Genomic DNA, 20156 nt, shown 5'->3' on the forward strand with positions numbered 1-20156 from the left:
TGTCATCATGAGCTATTTAACTATTTAATTTATACCCTATTTAAGGGTTTTAATAGTATACCCTCAGACTTGTTATTTTCACAAAACTAATCCATGTATCTAGGTCCTAAAAGACAAGAAATGAATGCTAGTTGCATCCTATTTCCATACATCTCTTCTGATCTTCACCCAATTGTTGCTATAGGTCACCATATCCAAGTAATGATTTCATAGAGAGTGTCAGTACCAAGGGATTAAACCAGTTAGTATGCATGGCTGAAGATGGAACTCTCCAAAACACTCATATCCTTGAAGTTCTGTAATGTATAAGCATTATGTCTGAGAAATAAAAACAGAAAAAATGATTCAATTTTACACGGAAAAAATTTAAAAATAAGTAAATGTGAATTTTCATCTGGGAGATAGATGTTTATCTCCACATACATTCATGAATAGATGCACGCATGCACAAATATGTATGTGCACACTTACACACATATTGGATATTTATTTTATTGAGTCAGAATTTTTTTTATCCAAGAGACTCATTTATCACTTGAACTGAAAGAGATTGTGGTAAAATTGAAGTGAACCTTAGCTGCAAACTAAAAATGAGGGTCTTGGGTCTCATTTTCCTGAGTTAAATCAAGATCACATGCTTCTTTCCATGGTTTGATAGAAAATTTTTGTCCTTTTCCAGGTACCAAAGCCAAAGAGTCAATTTTCTAGCTCTTAACATCTATGCATCTTTCAAGAATAGCTGCTAAGCTCACAGAGAGCGCCCGAGGGCTCGCTTTAGAATGTATCCATTTTGAAAATTTGGTGGCTCTTAAAAGCCTAGGATTAAAAGCAGTAGGAAGACTGGCCTTTGAAATCTTTGAAACTGTTGACAGCTATAAGCTCTCTGGGACCTTCTGGTCACAATAACATCTACTGAGTGCACTTTTGGCCATGTCTGACTAGAAGTTCTCACCCTATCATCTGATCAAAAGTTTGACCTTTTAGGTCACTTTGTGAGGATTTCAAATATTCTTTTAAAAAGGCAAGGCCAACATTTCAACACAACTAAAGCTAGATGAAAGTGTTCATCTAACTTTAGTGTTAGTGATGGCTCGCTCTCAACTTCAAGGAAACCCTTCCAACAGCAGTGCTTTGCCTCATTATTTTTCAAAACGGTGCTATGGTCTGAGTATTTGTGTTTCCCCCAAATTCCTAAGTGTAAGCCCTCATCCCCAGTGCAATAGTATTTGGAAGTAGGGCCCTTGGGAGGTAATTAGGTCATTAGGATGGAGGTCTCATGAATGGGACTAGTACCCTTGTAAGAAGAGCCATGAAAGATGGTGATTCTCTCTGTCATGTAAGGATGTAGCAAGAAGACAGCCGTCTGCAAACCAGGAAGTGGGCTCTCACCAGACACACTGAATCTACTAGCGCCTTCATCTTGAATTCCCCAGGCTCCAGAAATAAATGCTTATTGTTTAAGCCACCCAATCTATGGTATTTTGTTATAGCAGCTAAGACAAATGGCGATCAGTCAACCAAGCACTCCTAACATAGCAAGCTACTTGGATACAAAATTTATGTCATCATCTTTACTTCTTAGGAGTGCCTCAGTTTGTATCCGTCATTGTGGCGAGAGGAACTTGACGTTTCCTCTCACCTGGCTTGGTCAGTGGAGTTGCCAGTTCATTAGAGACATGACATTTTGGGGGACAAATGCTCTCTTGGCATAATAAGGTCATGGTCACTCATTCATAAGAATTAGTGACAAGGTTTTCACAGCAGAGTGCATATGACTTTTTTATGTCCCTGGATTATTTGGGAGAATTTATGCTGCTTCAGAAGGAAGTGGCAAGATGTGTTTGCTTTTAGGTACTCTATAAAACACCAGATGTAGCCCCAAGTGCATGTTCTCCTCATCTCATCCTTGCCTCTAAATAAGTGAGCACGAGCCAGAAAACCACTAAAAACAGAGTCCATCCCTGGCCTTTATGGAACAGCTTTTATTAGACCAGGGAGGGCGAGCCAAGCAAGCCACTGACATCTAAGGCTGCAGCATTTACAAGACATGAGAATGGGTTAACATGGACTGAGATTTTATTATTTGAATAAATAAATTCACCCCCCTCCCCTGACCCACACAACAGATAAAAGAGGAAGATGTGGTTCAAGGGAGAGAGTACTTCTGCACATCAGGCGGAATGGTAGGGGTAAATGTCTCTGAAGTATATCGCACTCACAGTAATCACTTCAAGAGGGTTATAGAAACAGACCAATATCTCTAAGGAGACAGGGAAAGAAGGGATGGCTACATGGCTTACCTCGTGCAATTTCGCTCTTCTACCTTGAAGGTTTGTTTGACTGCTTAAAAAAAAAAAAAAGTTTATGGTAGGGAGTTTAGTCTCTTTGAGTTGCCGTAACAGAATACCAGAGATTGGGTGGATTCAACAGGGGACATTTATTTTCTTACAGTTCTGGAGGCTGGAAGTCCAAGATCAAGGTGTCTGCAAGGTTGGTTTCTGGCGAGACATTGCTTCCGGGCTTGCAGAAGCTGCCTTCTCATGGGGTGCTCCCTTGCACGTGCACAGAGAGCACTCTTGGGTTCCTCTTCCTCTTCTTACAAGGACACCAGTCCTATGGGATTAGGGCCCCACCCTCATACTTCATGCAATTACCTCTTTGGAGGCCCCAGCAATATAGTCACATTGATGGTTAGGGTGTCAACATATGAATTTTGAGGGGACACAATTCAGTCCATAACAGTAGATGTCATGTTTAAAAAAAAAAATAAAACCTTATGGGATAAAACAGAAGACTAGCAAATGAAGCCAAGGGTTAAGTTGCTGCAAATAAATGTATCTAGGAAGGTCCTGACTAATTACATGGACTCAAGTTAACTCTGCACCCCGCAATGGCCAAGGCAAAGAAACCAACAACATCAATTAAAGAGCCCACAATAAATTCTTACTTGCTACTCAGGGGAAACAAAGCTTTTCTTAGAGTCAAGTCCTGAAAGATATTTCCCGCATGTCAATTATACCTGTAGAGTTCAAGCAAAAGCCAGTTTAATAACATTGTGTCTTACTCTATCCCTCACTGCTGGCTGTGGGAATAAAAGCAAATCAAACATCTGGTGAAAGTATTTCTATGAAAGGTCCACACAGTAGCTATTAGGTGACACTCTCAGTAAGCTAACAGTTCAACAATTGTTATTTATATATCTAAAATAAGTAATAATGAGTAGTATAACATTAGTTTCCACTTTATGCCCTTTGTTTATTAAAAAGGTACAGTATGGTGCATATTTTTAACCAAAAGGAAAAACAAAAAAAATTCAAATAATATGGATACAATGACGCTTTTTCTTCCTATGTCTGTTCTCCATCCAAATATTCAACGTAGTTTTTATTTTACAAATTTGGGAGGGCTGTGTGAAAACTGCAGGGCATCCTGTGACTTACTTAAACTGTATCTGCGTTGCTTGGGGTTACATAAAAGGGTGAAGAAGTAAACACATAGGTAAAATAATTTATCACAAAAGGACTTCAGCTTTGGAAGGAACGACTATATGGCTCAGCAGCTCCGTTGATAAATTAGAAGTTCCTGAGCTTAAGGATTGGCTTCTGAAAAGGAAATGACCATTCTGTGTCAGTTTAATACACCTCAAGTTAAAATGTTATGTTAATCACCACGCATCGTTGGAACTTCAGTACTGGGTAGATACTGCTCCAGATGGTGATGTTATGTACAAAGGAGGCTTGTGGATGTCATCCAGGGACCCCAGGAAGCTCTCTCTAACTTAAGCATTCCACCACCTCACTTGCAAAAGTGCTCACTTTCCCTGCCTATGAATCACCAATAGGGGAAAAAATAATTTGGGGGCGCTAACTCCAAGAGGCAAGATTCAAATATATGTTTTTATTAGTGAGCATGCAACTTCTGAGACCTTTAAAAAATTTGCCCTCTTTTTATTCAGTTAGTAACTATCACTTCAAAACGCGGGGGAAACCTCCACCATAGACAGATCATGGAAAATGTACGCAAGGTGTTGGGAGGAGAGTGTGTGTTTTTCAAGGTAGCAGAAGGTCCTGATCAGAGATTGTAGACTCCAGGCAACAAGTCCAGGCTCTCCTCAGTCTAGTCCCCAACTGTCTCTGCTCTTCTCTGCTCTATCTAAATGAAATACCAGTTAGGAGTTAGCCTGTTCAACTTACTATCTCCAGAAGACATGGTAAGTGTTTTTTTACAGTTGGAACCTTCTCTGAAATTTTGATATTAAAGACGCTTTTGCTGCCATGTGTGACCTTTTGGACCACTTCAATATTTTATTATTTAATCTATATGTGTTTTCATCTTGTTGAAGGAGAATGAAACTCCTTTGGGACAGTCCTTTATCTTGTTGAAACTTCCTGTAAAGACAAGGCATGGAGTCCTGCCCATGAAGAAACAGCCTGGCACTGAGGATCGGGAGTTGGGGATGGAATATATTCTAACCCTCACTCTGCTGGTCCAATCATTAGCTATAGGGTTTCTGGCCATTTATTTAACCCTCCCAAGATATCATTCTATTCCAAGAACATGTGGGTGTGTGCGAAAGAGTAGAGTTAGCCAGCTCGCTACTAGTGAGTAAGAGGTTTAGAACAAACAGCTGATCCCATTCACATGGGTTTGAGGTTTTAGTGTTCTTGGCCTTGTTTGCAGAAACCTTTCTTCGGAGACGTTCAGCTTTCAATACCTTTAAGAAAATGCATTGAAAAAATCAAGGGAAGGATCACTTTTAAGCTGAGTGCAAAACCCAAAGCTCACTTAGATATCCGTGGCTTATTCCACTACTGGATAGACTTATGTTTTTGGGCAAAGACAACTGTTTTTCCTGGCTCTCCTCCTCAAATATGCAGACAAATCCTCGATGGCAGCAACACCTAGAGAAGAGTTTATAGCCAACTCTTTTAAAGGGAAGTTGGTAAGTGGAGTGCTGTTCACTGGTGCCAAATGGCATGATTGGTCTGATACTGGGAGAAAAAAGTTCATCATCCTGTGTTGCTCTTGATCACCTTGAGTGATTTCATTCTTTCTTGAATCAAAGTTGTTTGTCGCAATGGTTAGCTTAGGTTTTGACCAGGGTAATTTTGGGGAAGAAAAACGATGAATAGTGGTTTTTGTTTGTTTGTATGTATGTTTAAGGCCCACTTTTATAGACCTGGCATTATAACTACCAACACACAAAAGAGAGAGACTGTTAAATATACCGAAGGGGTCTCTGGAAAAGATGCAAAAATATTACAATGAAAAATAAAAAGATGGAGAAAAGGGCAAAAGGGTGTATCTTTTTAGAAGATTTTATTTATTTATTTGGCAGAGAGAGAGAGATAGCACACAAGCAGAGGGGAGGGGCAGAGGCAGAGGGAGAAGCAGGCTCCCCCCTGAGCAGGGAAGGGAGCACAATGTGATGCGGGGCTCCATTCTAGGACCCTGGGATCATGACCTGAGCCAAAGGCAGACGTTTAACCAACTGAGCCACCCAGGTGCCCCACAATGGTGTATTTTATGTTTGAACTGGTATAACTAACTGATTATTAATGGTCAGTCTGTGAAAAACCTTGGTTTGCATTTTTGGGGGCCAGTCCTGGTCTTCTAGTCTTGGTCTTGAAGATCCTCCCCTCCCCCACTATCATCCCAGCTGTTGTTGTCCATTGTAACTGTGAGGGTTCTGCGATAGGAGGTTTAATATTTTATTGTAGCTTAAGATTGGATTTGTTTCTTTCTGTGACTATTATGTTGTCATGGCAAAACTCTTGTGTAATATGAGAACCATAATTTCCATTTCACAAAGAAAATAATGATTCTTCAAGCTGACTTAAAAAGCTCAACATCAAAATGAACAGCAAAGAACCCACACTTACATATCTCTCGAATGTACTTGATTCTATAAGATCTAAGGAAGTGGTTATTAATCAGTGTCCTAAGCTATAACATGCTCCTATCATGGAAGCATTTGTTCATTATTTCATATCACTGGTTCTTTTCACAACATGGAGATCATTTCATTAAGAAATTCAGAACTTTCACCAGGATTTATGGAGAAACACATTCTTTTATGCCCTGGTTTTGAAATTCCTTACTGAACCTGAATTTTTGGAATTTCCACTGCTTAAAGCAACTGTTGTAAAAGAAACTTAGTACACTTCTTCATTGTCAACCTGCTTTGCTTTCTGGATGAATGCCAAATTAATGTTTTCGGTGACAAATTATCTTATTTGGAATTTCTAGATATTTTTGCCAAAAGGACTGATTACAGATGTAAAACAAACAAAACAATAAAAGAAAAATGTTGCTCTTATTACATGCAGAATAACAGAGTTTAAATGGATTTTTTGCCTCTTCTTGGAGTATACAGACTGAAAAAGAGATCTGTTTTTATTCTACTGGTCTTACCTGGACTCTCTTGGGCAGTTGCAATCAGATAACAGCAGATTGTCTGGATGGGAGATCCAAGCTGGTTTCATTCATGTATCTGGGAAATGGTGCTGCCTGCCTATCAGCTGGGGTACCTTCGTTCTCCTCATCTGGGCTCCATCCAGAGGACCTCACAGATAGCTCTTCTCCTCCTTTTTGTCCTTTGTCCCATTTCCTTTCCTCTTCCATTTTGCAGTCCTTAATCCTCTGGGTGCTCATGATATGTTTTAGCTTCTCTAGCCCATTTGTCACATGAAAGATGTGGACACCTCATGCCTTTGTGTTCTTCTGTCACACTTGCTAGATTCTTGCTGTTTTCTTAGCTACTTTTTTTTTTCTCTTGCCACTTATTTTTACAGCTTCGATCACCCCTGGGACTAGTCTGTATTTCTGGTCTGTGTCTATTCATTCTTTGGAGTGAATCTGCAAAGCAGAAAAACGTGGCAAATTTTCCATAACTAAGTACTGAATTTGCACAGTCCTGATTTATGTACTATAATTCTCTGCAAAGGACTTTTTTTTTTACTTCTATGTCTTTTAAAGTCTTCTCTTTTATTTTCTATTCTTGCTTCTTTTTAAGTATCAAATACATCTCTCTACTTCATTTTAAAATATGTACTTCTTGATGTCAACTAAAAACATCCTACGGTTCCACTGCCTTTTTTCTATATTTTTCCTTTCTCAATAGGGAAGTTAGATGCAATGGTTCACTCCAAAAAAAGCACAACTGGATCCAAGTGAACACAGCCTCTTAAATCTCCTGCCAAGGAGCCATACTCTCTGCTGCTGGTCATTTAAGCACTTTGACACCTACCTGGGGCTATTGTCACAGGTGTTTATGCTATACTCCATTCAATGTCTGGGGGTCTATACATGGCATCCAGGACTAAATGTAATCAACATACTAAGAAACAAATGGGAAGCACCCAGCAGAAACAATCTGAAAGTGTATTATATCCGTCATCATGAAACCCACAATCCTAATTATTTTGGCTTAGGAAGAGTAAGCACTGCAGAGCTTTGAAAAAAAGATCATGTCCCTGAACAGCAAATATTATGAAAAGCTCAAACCATTAAATAGTAAATAGAATTGTTAAGCACTTTACAAAAGTCCTTTTATTTTGAGTAGTTTGTCCCTAACCATAATAAAGACAATATGAATGAGGATTGCATCTTTGAATTTACTGTAGTCAGATGTGACTCATATGATTATTTTACCTTGAAGATCTTTACTGCTGTTTATTTTAAAATTTTTTATTGGATGAGTTCATTATCTCTTGAATAAAATTGCTTTTTCAGTTCTCAGTGCAAAATTTTATTTGCCTTAATTCATGATTAAAATAACATGGGGGATTAAATATAGTACCTTTTCCGGGGCGCCTGGGTGGCTCAGTCGTTAAGCGTCTTCCTTCCGCTCAGGTCTTGATCCCAGGGTCCTGGGATCGAGTCCCGCATCGGGCTCTCTGCTCAGAAGGAAACCTGCTTCTCCCTCTCCCACTCCCCCTGCTAGTGTTCCCTCTCTCGCTCTGTCTCTCTCTCTGTCAAACAAATAAGTAAAACCTTAAAAAAAATAAATATAGCACCTTTTCCTTCAAGGTCAGAAAAAATTGAGGACCAATAAAAAGGAGAAATTAAGAAACCTGATTTCATTTTGGTCTATTCCTGGAAAATAGCAAAAGGACTTCATCTGTTTGGAGAACTCTCCGAGTAGTTACTGCTACTTACGTTTATTATTTCCATTAACTTTTCCCAAGAAGGGCTCTGGGGTCATGTAACAATTTTAACATTTTATAAGCAAAAAAAATAGATAAATAAATTCAAATGTGTTGGGAAAAGAAAATGGATAGTTACTAAGAGTATAAGAGAAAAAATTAAAATAAGCAAGGCAAATAAAAGAGTTTGAAACCCAGCTGAGTAGTGATTGAGTTTGGACACTGTCTTGTGGGGCAAGCTGAGAGTCTAAGAGTAGATGCGGTCTCAAGGATCACTTAGCCTTTGAATTGAAAACAAAACCCTTTGGTCTCCTGGTGGTTCACTGAGCCCTTTCCACACCGGACCACACGGCCTCCCTGAAATTTATGTGACACTGTCATCCTCAGCTCTGACACACTGCAGTGTGTCCTTAGGTTCGGTGGGAGGTCAATATTATTTTACAGAGAGAGAAACAGAAGTTCCATAGGAGTTAAGTAACTTGGAGAGTGTCAAACTATACTTCAGAGGGCTGATCTAGAAACTCAGAGCACATCTCCTTACCCAGATATTCTTGAGAAAAAGTGACTCTTATTTATTTTGAAGAAAGATAATTTTGAGGGTAAATAGATGTAAAAGAGCTATGTTCTACATTTACAAGGGATTACAAAACACAGCAGTGATGACTTTGCAAATTATTTCTCTAATTTAAAACGTGTGGGGATTTCACATTGAAAAAGGCCATTATTAATATTTTTCTCCAAGTTTTTGAAAGTTCTGAAGGACCAATACACTCACATGGGTTAATTTACCTACGATGATCATCATTTCTCGGATATCCACTCTGTAATCCAGAGTAAGAGTTAAGGAGAAGACACGCTCCTTATCCTACAAGAAAATTGGAAAGATCTTAGCTTTGAGATGTAATGTTTCCAGATGGTTGAAATCGAAAGCAGACCTCCTTTTCTTGCCTGTTCAGCCAAAGTTTTATGCAGCAGTAAATAAGCTCTTATTTGCTTGTGGCGCATTTTATTGCAGGATACAGAAGGATTGAGGTGACTGATTTTGGGGGGAATGATTCCCTTCTCCATATATTTGGAAGGGTAGATACTGCTTCTGACTTAAAACAGGAATACATAGCTCACAATTTTAACTTCAAGAGTACTACAGAATTCTGTTGATTCTTTGATTTTATTGGCTTTTCCCATAAGACTTTTCTAAAACTTGCAGAAGACTCTCAATTTCTATTTTCTCAGGCCGAGGCAGAAAAGCACAATGATGTTTCTTGCCCTTAAGCTTTAAATATTAAATGTATTTCCATGTAAGTAAAAGCTCGGTACGTTATTTTTTATTTCATATACAACAATAAACAATTTTATAAAAAATAATATCCTTGGAAATCTGTATTAGATTTTGTAAATGACAATTTTCTCACTGATGGGTGTGTAACCATAAAGGAAACAGTTGACAAATGGATTGGAAAATTCGTTAGTTAGTTTACAAATGTAATTTCAACTTGTTTTCTGACTCATAATTTCTATTCCATTTTTGGTAGAAAGTCATGGTAGAATGGGAGAAACCATTTCAGCCATGATCTTTGCTGGATGTTTCTGGACCTTCCCTAATATATTGAACAAAGAGAATAGGTACTGATTATATAGAAGAAGTAATAGAACCAGCTTGTCAAACACCCATAGTGTATGTGAAATCTGGTTCTAGAATATGACAAAATTTAATTATTATGACTGTATTATATGTTTAACCCCTCCCAATCTAGCAAGATTAAAAAAAAAAAGAATGCAATATTGTTGCAGAATCATCTCAATTACTTTTTTTTTCCCCCTCTATGCTTGCTGAAAGTGAGTAATTGTTTTCCTCATCTTCAGATATATGGATGATGGGGATATCAGCACTCTGAATTTTCTAAGATCTGCAGAATTCAGGTGCTTAATTTAGGGTGAAGCAAGAACTCAGCAAGTGCTGAGAATGGTGGTTGGAAAGAATACTGATTATACTCCTTATGATATAGTTATAAATATCCTCCTTCACAGGCAAATGGGAAGGAAACGAGGCAGGTACTACACACTTGGGAGAGAGGGTAGACCATGTGAACCTCTCTGGTTCATTTCTATGGACATGTGCTGAGTGTTGATGGTGTACTAGATACTGCCCTTGGTACCTCCTATGGGCTAAATGTTTGTGTCCCCCCCCCTCCAAAATCACATGTTGATTCCTAGCCCCTAAGAGGATGATATTAAGGAGTGGGGCCTTCAAGAACTGATTAGATTGTGAGGGTGGAGCCCTAATGAATGGGATTAGGGCCCTGATAAAAGAATCCCCAGAGAGATTTCTCTTCTCTTCCATGATGAGAGAACTTAGTGAATAAATGCTCATGGATGAACAAGGAAGTGGATCCTTGTCAGACACCCAATCTGCTGGGGCCTTGATCTTGGACTTCTCAACCTCCAGAATTATGAGAAATAAATTTCTGTCATTTATTTATTTATTTTTTAAGTAAGCTCTGTGCCCAACATGGGGCTTGAATTCACAACCCAGAGACCAAGATTCGCATGCTCTACCACTGAGCCAGCCCGGTGCCCCCACAATTTCTTTCATTAAAGTGGATGGTATGGTATTTTCTTATAGCAGCCTGAACAGACTAAGACAGCATCTTTATTCAGTGATGAAAAAACACAGTACTTGATCAAGGAATGAATTTTCTTTTAGACTATCTTAACTTGTGTCTGGGTAGAGTTTCTAAAGGAAGGGCTTCTTGAAAGAAGTACAACCCAGGAGAGAAAAGATGGAAAGGAGTTCAAGTTGAGAGGGAAACTGGAAAAGAAGCAAAGAATTATGAAACACAGTGCATGCAGTGTGTTTAGTCCCATGCAGACTAGGGACTAGAGGCAATTTTAATTACTGCAGCACAAATTCTGGAGGCAAAGAATATAAGAAGGAACTGGTCATAGTCATAAATAATCTCTTTTTCTCTCTCCTTGTGAGATAATAAGCATGATTATGGAAGCAAATGTGCCTGGTTCACTCTGATAGTCCCAGCATCTAGCTAATGCCCGAGAATGTCTTATTAACGAACAATAATTTATTGAGGTACGAGTGCATGACCTGAATAAAAGCAGTGTGAATTAGTTCAGAGCAAGGGATAGATTTTTTAAATATTCAATATGTAAAAATACTGGGACTTGCCAATCAAAATGAAAAACAACATCTGGGTGCCTGTATTAATTAGATCACACGCTCTCCAGGACAAGGCATAGCATAGTGTTAAGGATGCAAGCTCAGGAATGATCTTAGCTCAAATCCTGGCACCCTGACTTCCTAGACATGTGCTCCCGGGCAAGTGATTTAATCCATCTGTGCTTTGGTTTGCTCAAATGCAGAATATAGTACATACCTCATCATGTGGTTCTGAGACTTACAGGAGTTAATTCCCATAAAACACTTAGAACAAAGCCTGGCAGACAGCATATGTTCAATGAACAGTTCAGATTAAAATCTCATTAAGTCATTAACAATGACTGTTTCACTGCAGGAAGGTGACTTGGCTTTTAAATTTCAGCAATACTTCTTCTTTCAGTCCTCACTCTTTCTCTGAAGGGTGTCACTGTCTTTATTTAACAAATGGCAAGTCAGAAGTTCCAAATTAAATGATGTGCTAAATTCACACAGATTGTCAGCACCAGAGCTGGGTTCAGAGCTGGGATGCTTTGATTCCCCCATAGCGCTTTCTACTGAATCTCTCCAAGGGAGAGCTCACAGCTGGCTGTACATGGTGGTAGAGAACTTAAAAGTCCACTTTCAACTACTTATAAGAACATATGTTTGAGCAAATTGCATCAGACTCAAGACCCATTCGGCCAGTACAGACGTGCCTAGTCTTACCAGATGCCAACACCAAAAGCTTTAAGGAAGTTCTACAAACATGTGATTTTTGTTATAGTCCATTAAAGATCTGTCTTCCGCAAATTTAGCTAAAATATTTTTATGCCTAAACTGAATTTTCTTTGACCATGAGTTCTACCTTTACTTGAGATTCTAGCATAAATAGTTTTCATCTGTTTCTATCTTCCTCAACTAGGAGAGTTTTTTGTGTTCATCATGTACTAATCTTTATATCACTTCTCTTGTGGAGCATTAACAAAAGCGGAAGTAAAATATTGGAGAAATAAAAATGAAGGTAAAGAGAGCGGGATTGCAGGGGTCATTGCAATTCAGCTTTGGGAGAAAGAATGGAAATTTAATTAAAAAAAAAAATCTTAGAAATGCCTTTGAGGGCCTGCTCACAGTGATGAGCAGAGTCCGAGTGGAGAGAGCCCCAGAGGGCTGGAGCGCAGCGCACTGTGGCCCAGCAAGGAAGTGAAATTACTAACTGGAATTTGCCAGCTCAGTCCTGGACCCTGGATTAAATCAAGGTCCTCCAAATCTTTTTCTGTCAAAAGTTACTTTGAATTTCTAGGAGGAGTAAAGAAAGGATTTAAATAGGGTGCCAAAGATGAGTCAAAACTTCATAAAATGTCTGAAATGAATTGAATATATGGACAAGGAATCCAGCCCTAGAAAATAAATAGGTCCCTTGGGAGAGTCATTTCTTGTAGTCTGTGGACAGGGCTGATTGCTGAGGTTTATTATCTGTCTGCTGGAGAAGGATAGATATCGAGAACAAGCTGTAAGAAACTTGTACAGCAGTTTGGAAATAATGTTACGTTTCTGTCATTTGGTCGTAAAAAATGGCCATAATGTATGCCTTCCTTCGGTTTCTTGTGTTGCTTTTGTTTCTTACGTATTTACTTGCTTTTTCATTTTATGCTTCTAGTGATTCATTCTTTATTTTATTTTACAAAAATATCAGTCAAGGATGGATTGGGGAAGGAAAAAAAATTGACACCTTTCCATAGATAGTTTGAGAAGTACTATCTTAGATTGAATATTTTTTTCCAACAAAGTGTAGCAAATTTACAATCATCACATTAAAACTGTGGGGGAAGGAAATTTAAAAAGTTCCTACCAGGCAAGAGAAGGTAATTTTACATGGTCTGGTATTCTTATTTTAAGATATACAAAATATCATTGACAATCGTATTAGGTAATATGTTGAATTTATCCCTTTTATTTTATATACACACAATATGTATTATAAGTATTTCGATAATTGCATTTGTATCTATATCTCCTAATCATAACTTAAAATTTATATTACATAAGTTCTAACAGCAATTTCTTTGCAAGAAAACTTTTTGGGACTATAGTCTTCAGCTGAGAGGACTACACAGCATTTTATATTTCCAGTCTGCTCATCTTCTCGAGGTTAGAGTTCCCATATGTTAATGACCTATAATGTTCACACTAAATCCTTATGTTTTTCCTGAATTTACTTGCTTCAAAAACATAATAGGCAATGTTTACACTAGAGAACAATTTTTTTTCATTGTTTCCAATATTCTCAATTCCTGTAGACATTTCTATTTTGCTTCTTTTTAGAAGCTATGAGGGAAGGAAGCATGGTGTTCGGGGATTTATTTTAAAAAAAAGACATCCCTGTGCTGGTACACCTGAGAGATGTGTCCGCCCACACACGTTCCTTAGATCATGCTCTGGGAATGGGGGAGCCTGAGTTAGAGCATGATTCCTGTGTGGCCCTCTTCCCTGAGTCCATAGCCCTTAAGTGACTGCAACAGAAGTGTGAGCAACCTAAGGCCCAAGTGAGGCCCAGGAGCATCTGTGGGGGAAGTGGCGGACAGACATCTGATGTGTGGTCTGGGGTGTCCATATGCCCACAGGACCCTGGAGGTAAGAGACTGAGCTCGGTGGGGGTGATAGTGCAGGAAAAAGGACCCTCCCCTTATAACTTTAAGTACAAAGCTGAGTCCAGAGTTTGAGATATCTGAAAACAAGACTTCAGAATTCTTGATCAACTAAACATTACTACAACCTCTTCTAGGGGACAGTTGGCAATACCAGTAAATGCCTTAAATTCACATCTCCACTTTGAGGACTTTGTCCCACATGTATACGCTAAATCATGTGCAAGAAAGTGCCTTTCTTGGGGCGCCTGGGTGGCTCAGTTGGTTAAGCGACTGCCTTCGGCTCAGGTCATGATCCTGGAGTCCCGGGATCGAGTCCCGCATTGGGCTCCCTGCTCGGCGGGGAGTCTGCTTCTCCCTCTGACCCTCCTCCCTCTCATGCTCTCTGTATCTCATTCTCTCTGTCTCAAATAAATAAATAAAAAATCTTAAAAAAAAAAAAAGAAAGCGCCTTTCTTCACTGAATCATTTGTTTAAAGAATGATTGGATATTTCCTTTGTTTCAGATACTGATTTAGGTGCCAAGGATACAGGAGTGAACAAAATACACACATACATACATAAAGTCTTTGTGCTTAGATTACAGGTTAGTGGGGGAAAGCAAAGTATAAATAAATAAACTGAGATAAATATAATTAGATAAATTTATAATAATATAAAGGGGATAAGAGTGAGAATTGGAAGACTAAATGGAGACATTATATGTATATAACATTTACGTTCATACATACATGTATTTCCATTATAATAATGCTATCCATAGGTGTTCATTAAAATAATGCTACAGTAGCAAAAAACAACAGGAACCAACTAAAAAGTCTGTTAATATGGCATTGGTTGAAAAAACTAGAGTATAGCTAGGTAAATAATGTTTATCATATAGCTGTTAAAAAATGAAGTAAGGCTTTTTTTTAAAGATTTTATTTATTGGGCGCCTGGGTGGCTCAGTTGGTTAAGCGACTGCCTTCGGCTCAGGTCATGATCCTGGAGTCCCGGGATCGATTCCCGCATCGGGCTCCCTGCTCAGCGGGGGGTCTGCTTCTCCCTCTGACCCTCCCCACTCTCATGCTCTCTCTATCTCATTCTCTCTCAAATAAATAAATAAAATCTTAAAAAAAAAGATTTTATTTATTTATTTGACAGAGAGAGAGCATAAGCAGGGGGAGCTGCAGAGGGAGGAGAGGGAGAAGAAGACTCCCCGCTAAGCAGGGAGCCTGACGTGGGGCTCAATCCCAGGACCCTGGGATCGTGACCCAAGCTGAAGGCAGACGCTTAACTGGCTGAGTCACCCAGGCACCCCATAACATGAAGTAAGGCTTTTTGCCTTTTTGCATAGGCTGATGAGGTACCATCTCCAACACAGGAAAAAAACTCACAAAAGATCGTTATGTTGTATATTACAATAAAATGCTTCATTTATATAAAAAAGGCAAAAGAATATATTTGCATATGTATATATGTACACACACACACACGTGTGTACCTGTGTTTGTATAACTGCATGGGAAATTTCTAGATAGCTAGAGCAAGAAGAGCCAATAATGGCTTCTTTGGTCAAAGGGAGAAGGAAGTATGTTATCCATTAAATATCTTTCTGCCCTGTTTTAACTTTTTAGCATGTGTATGTATTACTTTTCAAGCAAATGGTTGTTTTAAAAGGCCCAGATTGGGTTAAAAAGGAAGTGTTGTGGTGTAGCCCGAGAGCAGTGGCATTCCAACCGGTGCATGCGCCATGGCTGCGGGAAAGAAAACGCTCCCTCCGGGCGAGGAAAGTGTAAACGAAGGAGAGAAAAATCCAGGAGGCTGGTGTAGATGAAACTCCAGTGAATACATTTCCAGAGACACACCTAAAGTGGGGAGAAGCAGCTGAACTAGTTTTGGAACAGGAGTTGCTCTAGCATCCAACTGAGAATAAATTAAAATCACCCGAGTTTCCAGGTTGGGAAGCAGGATCATGGCAATGAGAAGTTATGGTTTGATGGTAACAATGTTTGATGGATTCAAGGGCTGTGACGTTTGCTTTCTCAAATAAGCTGCAAGCCTGGAACGTAAGACAGAGACAGAAGTTCCAGGTCCAAGGCGCTGGGCTAGACTGGGTGAAGCACCGGTGGAGGGAAGGTCCTTGGGACAAGGGAACTCTAGAGTCGAGTCCTGCTCCAGGCAGCATCCAAAGGCCATGCTGCGGAGGAAGCTGAGACCCTCTCTCTGGAGCAGACAAGGAGCAGGAGGGTAGGCAGAGAGAATGGGATGTCAGGACAGAGCCCCACGTTCAGAACGGAGGCTAGAAGGCAGATCTGGAGAGGTGCCCGGGGCTTGGGAACCTTTGAGACCTTTGCTCTGGGCCCTCTGCTGGTACACGGGAGCACCTGTCCCAAGCTTCTGATGGAGCACTAGCGGAGGGGCCCAAGGCATCTTCCACCTCCCGCAACTCACAGTTGTGCCCCTTTCTCATCTTGGTCAAAAGCAGACCAGCCCCCGGGTGCCACTTTAGAGGATTCAGGACACCTGTACCAGGAGAAAATTTGGTATGAGATAAAGAATTTGGTATGAGATAAAGAAGTCAGACTTCTGGGGGTCAGTCATCACTTCCTGGTTTGAGACCTCGGGCAAATAATTTATCCTCTCTAAACCTCAGTTTCTTCATCTGCAAAATGGGGTAATAATAGTACCTACCTCATAGGGTATTATTGTTAGCATTAAATGAGATAATGTATGCCAAGTACCTGGCATATGGTAAGTACTCAGTACAGGCTGATTGATGATAATGATCATGGGGATATAGCAGCATTACACAGGCCAGGCAATGTATGCATGACATTGCTGCATTCAGCCTCAGCTTCAAGGTGAAGTTTATTCATTTCTCTCCTCAGTGATCTGGCAGGAGCAGAAAGTGCTAGAAGTATGGATGAGGGTCAAGAAGAGGAAGCCAGCTGGAGTTCTTGCAACGCAGCCATCTAGCTAGTGCAATGAGCCATAGAATGGTTATTCTTAGCTCTTCCCACCCCACCTCTCCCTCCATGCTCTTGTATCCCCAGGCTGGGAAACATCTGTTACATAATCATTCTCATGAATATGGGGATTTATCTGTAGTTTCATGCATTGCATCCTTATCATCCACAGCTATACAGAGCCCAAAACTAGCTGTGGGTCTTATCGTAATTAATCTTACTAATTAGGTTTTCTACTTCCTTTGTTTCCTGCTTCCCATTCCTTTAGAACTGACACTGGGAATTTTGTACTAGAAAGTTGCAGCTGTGTTCATATGCCATGGAGCTCCAGTTACAGAAGGGACTTCCATGGCCCCATGAGTTCAGTAATCTAACTTCCATGTACATTAATCTTTACTCTGTACTGGAGGTAACTCAAATTTTCTGCCCATTTGAGTGTTCAGTGAATGCTTTCTTGGCCTGGTGTGAAGGTATTGTGGTGGGGTATTTTCTCATGGTGTTTGGGAGTTAGGACAAATTTCCTAGAAAGTTTCAATTAAATGTACATTAGTTTCCTATTGTTATTCTAAGAAATTACCATGCACTTAGAGGCTTAAAACAATGCAAATTTATTATTTCAGTTTTTGAAGGTCAAATTCTGGACAAAGCAAGGAAGGGTCAGCTAATTCTCTGCTTAGAGTCTCACAAGACTGATATCAAGGTATCAGCAGGGCTGTGCTACTTTCTGGAAGGCCTGTAGGTAAATCCACTTCAAACTTATTCAGGTGGTTGGAAGAATTCAGTTTCAAGTGGTTATAGGACTGAAGTCCCCATTTTCTTGCTGATTGCCTGCTAGGGGGTTCATTCTTGTCTTCGAGAAGCTACTTACATTCTTTAGCTCCTGGCCCTTTATTGCCATCTTCAAAGCCAGCAGTGGTAAATCAAGTCAAACTTCAAATCTCTCTGACCTCCTCTTCTGTCACATCTCTCGGCCTGGTCTTTAGTTTCACAGCCCGAAAATTTTACTTTTGCCGGGTCTCAGTATATTCAAGGTCCAAAAAGCTAGCGAGACCAAAACAGGGGCATAAGTAGGTTTTAACTCCAACTTAGTGCTCGTGGCTGTCACACATGCTGTGTAGAGCAGGATACTGAGTCTCTAACGAAGTTCAGCAAGACCTAAGCTGTAACGAATACTTGGTGACATCATCTATGTGTACTTGCGTGGATCCACAGGTGGTGGATGGAGAAAGTCTCAGCATGGGTGTCATGTGCAGGACAGCACCTAACATACAGCCTATCATACCCACAAATTTTTCCGTAAATAGACTTAAGTGTTTGTTCTCTGAGTTACTTTCTATGTTAGAGCTCCTTAGAAGATGAAGTCACAATTGGAAGGTTGTTCCAGTGATGCTGGTCAACTCTAACTGTTCTCTTGTATCTACTGTTAGACTGTTGACCTTGACACATTCTGTATTGCTGTTTATGCCCTAGTGTTAGGATGCTAATCCAACCAGCTCAGCAAAGCTGTATGTTGATGTCTTGACTGGAATATTGGTGTTCCCAGGCCCCATTCTTGGAGTCACACCTGCACTGTAGGCTCTTATCTCCATTTCTCCCATTTCTCCCCAATTGTACGCTCTTCTCCAAAAGACCACTCACTGGTTCCTGTTCTTTGAGTTCTTTGGGTCTTCAAATATGTTGTTCGGTCATCTATAATGCTCTTCACCCACATTTCCATTTGTTATAATTCCTTCGAGAACCAATCTCAAATGTCATCTCTTCAGGAAAACTTGTACAAATCATCATAATAATAGTTAATATATTTTAGATAAAAACTAGGTCAGACAACAGTACTTTTACTCAGGATTTAGAAATTAATTCTTCTAATTAATTTGTAAGGTGAATATTATTATCCCCATTTTTAAGATGAAGAAACAGACTCAAAGTGATTAACTCATTTCCTAAAGTGAGTCCAGTTACTAAAAGCAAAGCCAGGTTACAAACCCATTTGGGTTCAAATGTAAATCCTTTGTTCTCAGTTTGTGTTGTGATGCTAAAATCCTCTATGTCTGCGACTCCTTATGTTTCAATTTAGCCTTTCTTTCATGACCCATCACAAGATCACTGCCTGCACAAAGCTTTCATAATTCCCCTAAGTCGGTCGCCCCTAGATTTGAAACATCCTCTTCTCTTATTTACTCCACTCCTGAGACCCTTGTCCTTTCTCTTCTTGCATTACCTTGCATTATTTTCCTTTACTCTCTACATTTCTGGCAGGCTCCCTGTGACCTACACGCCACCCCCCGAGGGCTGGGGCCAGGTCTCATTAACTCTGTCTCATTTAAAGGACCCAACATTCTGTTCCATAAATGTCTGCTAAATAACTGAAGAATTGATCAACACTCCTCTCAGTGGGTTTTTAGAGAGTCTGACATGAGAAAGATTCTGCTGCTATTAAGGGAATGTAAGAAAAGATGACTAAGTAAGGCATGTGTTAGTTACCTTTAATCCCCTTAATTGAAGCTTTAGCTTAAAGTTAAATTCCAAAATGATTAAAAGTGCATTACTGATCTCACACACCATTCTGGCTGTACGTCAATGTTTACCCACTGGGAGTATCAACCTTCCAAAGGGTAAAGCTAATGTTTGAGGGAGGAGCACCACCAGTTAGCCATGCCAGAAGACTTAGGCCTTGGGGATCTGCATAAACCAACCCGCCCCTTTCTTCACACAGCGATGTTACCACTTGCTAATCAGTCAACAACTGGTCTCTGTGATAGAATTTCTTCTCTGGATTTACACAGCTCATAAAGGCAGAACTGTCAGTGGACTTTTCCTTTACTAAACACCGTCTATTTTCATGAAAGTGTTTATTTAGCTCTGGGGACAGGAAATTACTGCAGTCCTAAAGATGGGGAGATAGGGTGACACTGCAATTTCCTTTTCATTATTTGAGGCAAGATTGAGAAAACAATATACCTCTATATGTTACTTCAAAACCTTTTGGTACTAAATATCTAGATATCTCTCTCTGTCTCTCTATATCTCCAATGGTTTGTATAATTCTTTCTATATATGCATAGTAATTTATGAGATGTTTCTAAACCCTGTCCAAAAAAGAGAAGACTCAGCTGAAAGTGACTCAAGAAATTGTGATCTCACATAGCAACGTGGTCAATATGTAGGGTCAGTTAATTCAGTGGTTCCATAGAATCATCAGAGACCCAGGTTGCTAATATCTCTTTGCTTTGCCATTCTTAGCATGGTAGACTTTGTCCTCAGCTTG

The 20156-nt window shown here is 39.7% G+C and overlaps 1 pseudogene; it reads right to left on the minus strand.

The window, feature by feature from the left end:
* Nucleotides 1-242: 242 nt before the first annotated feature.
* The window catches only part of LOC123858560 (regucalcin-like), a 72286-nt pseudogene continuing 52372 nt past the window's right edge, over nt 243-20156 (minus strand).

Source organism: Mirounga angustirostris, unplaced genomic scaffold (genome assembly GCF_029215605.1).
Source record: "Mirounga angustirostris isolate CCGP_5_RB_7025 unplaced genomic scaffold, mMirAng1.0.hap1 SCAF_4, whole genome shotgun sequence".
NCBI lineage: Eukaryota > Metazoa > Chordata > Mammalia > Carnivora > Phocidae > Mirounga > Mirounga angustirostris.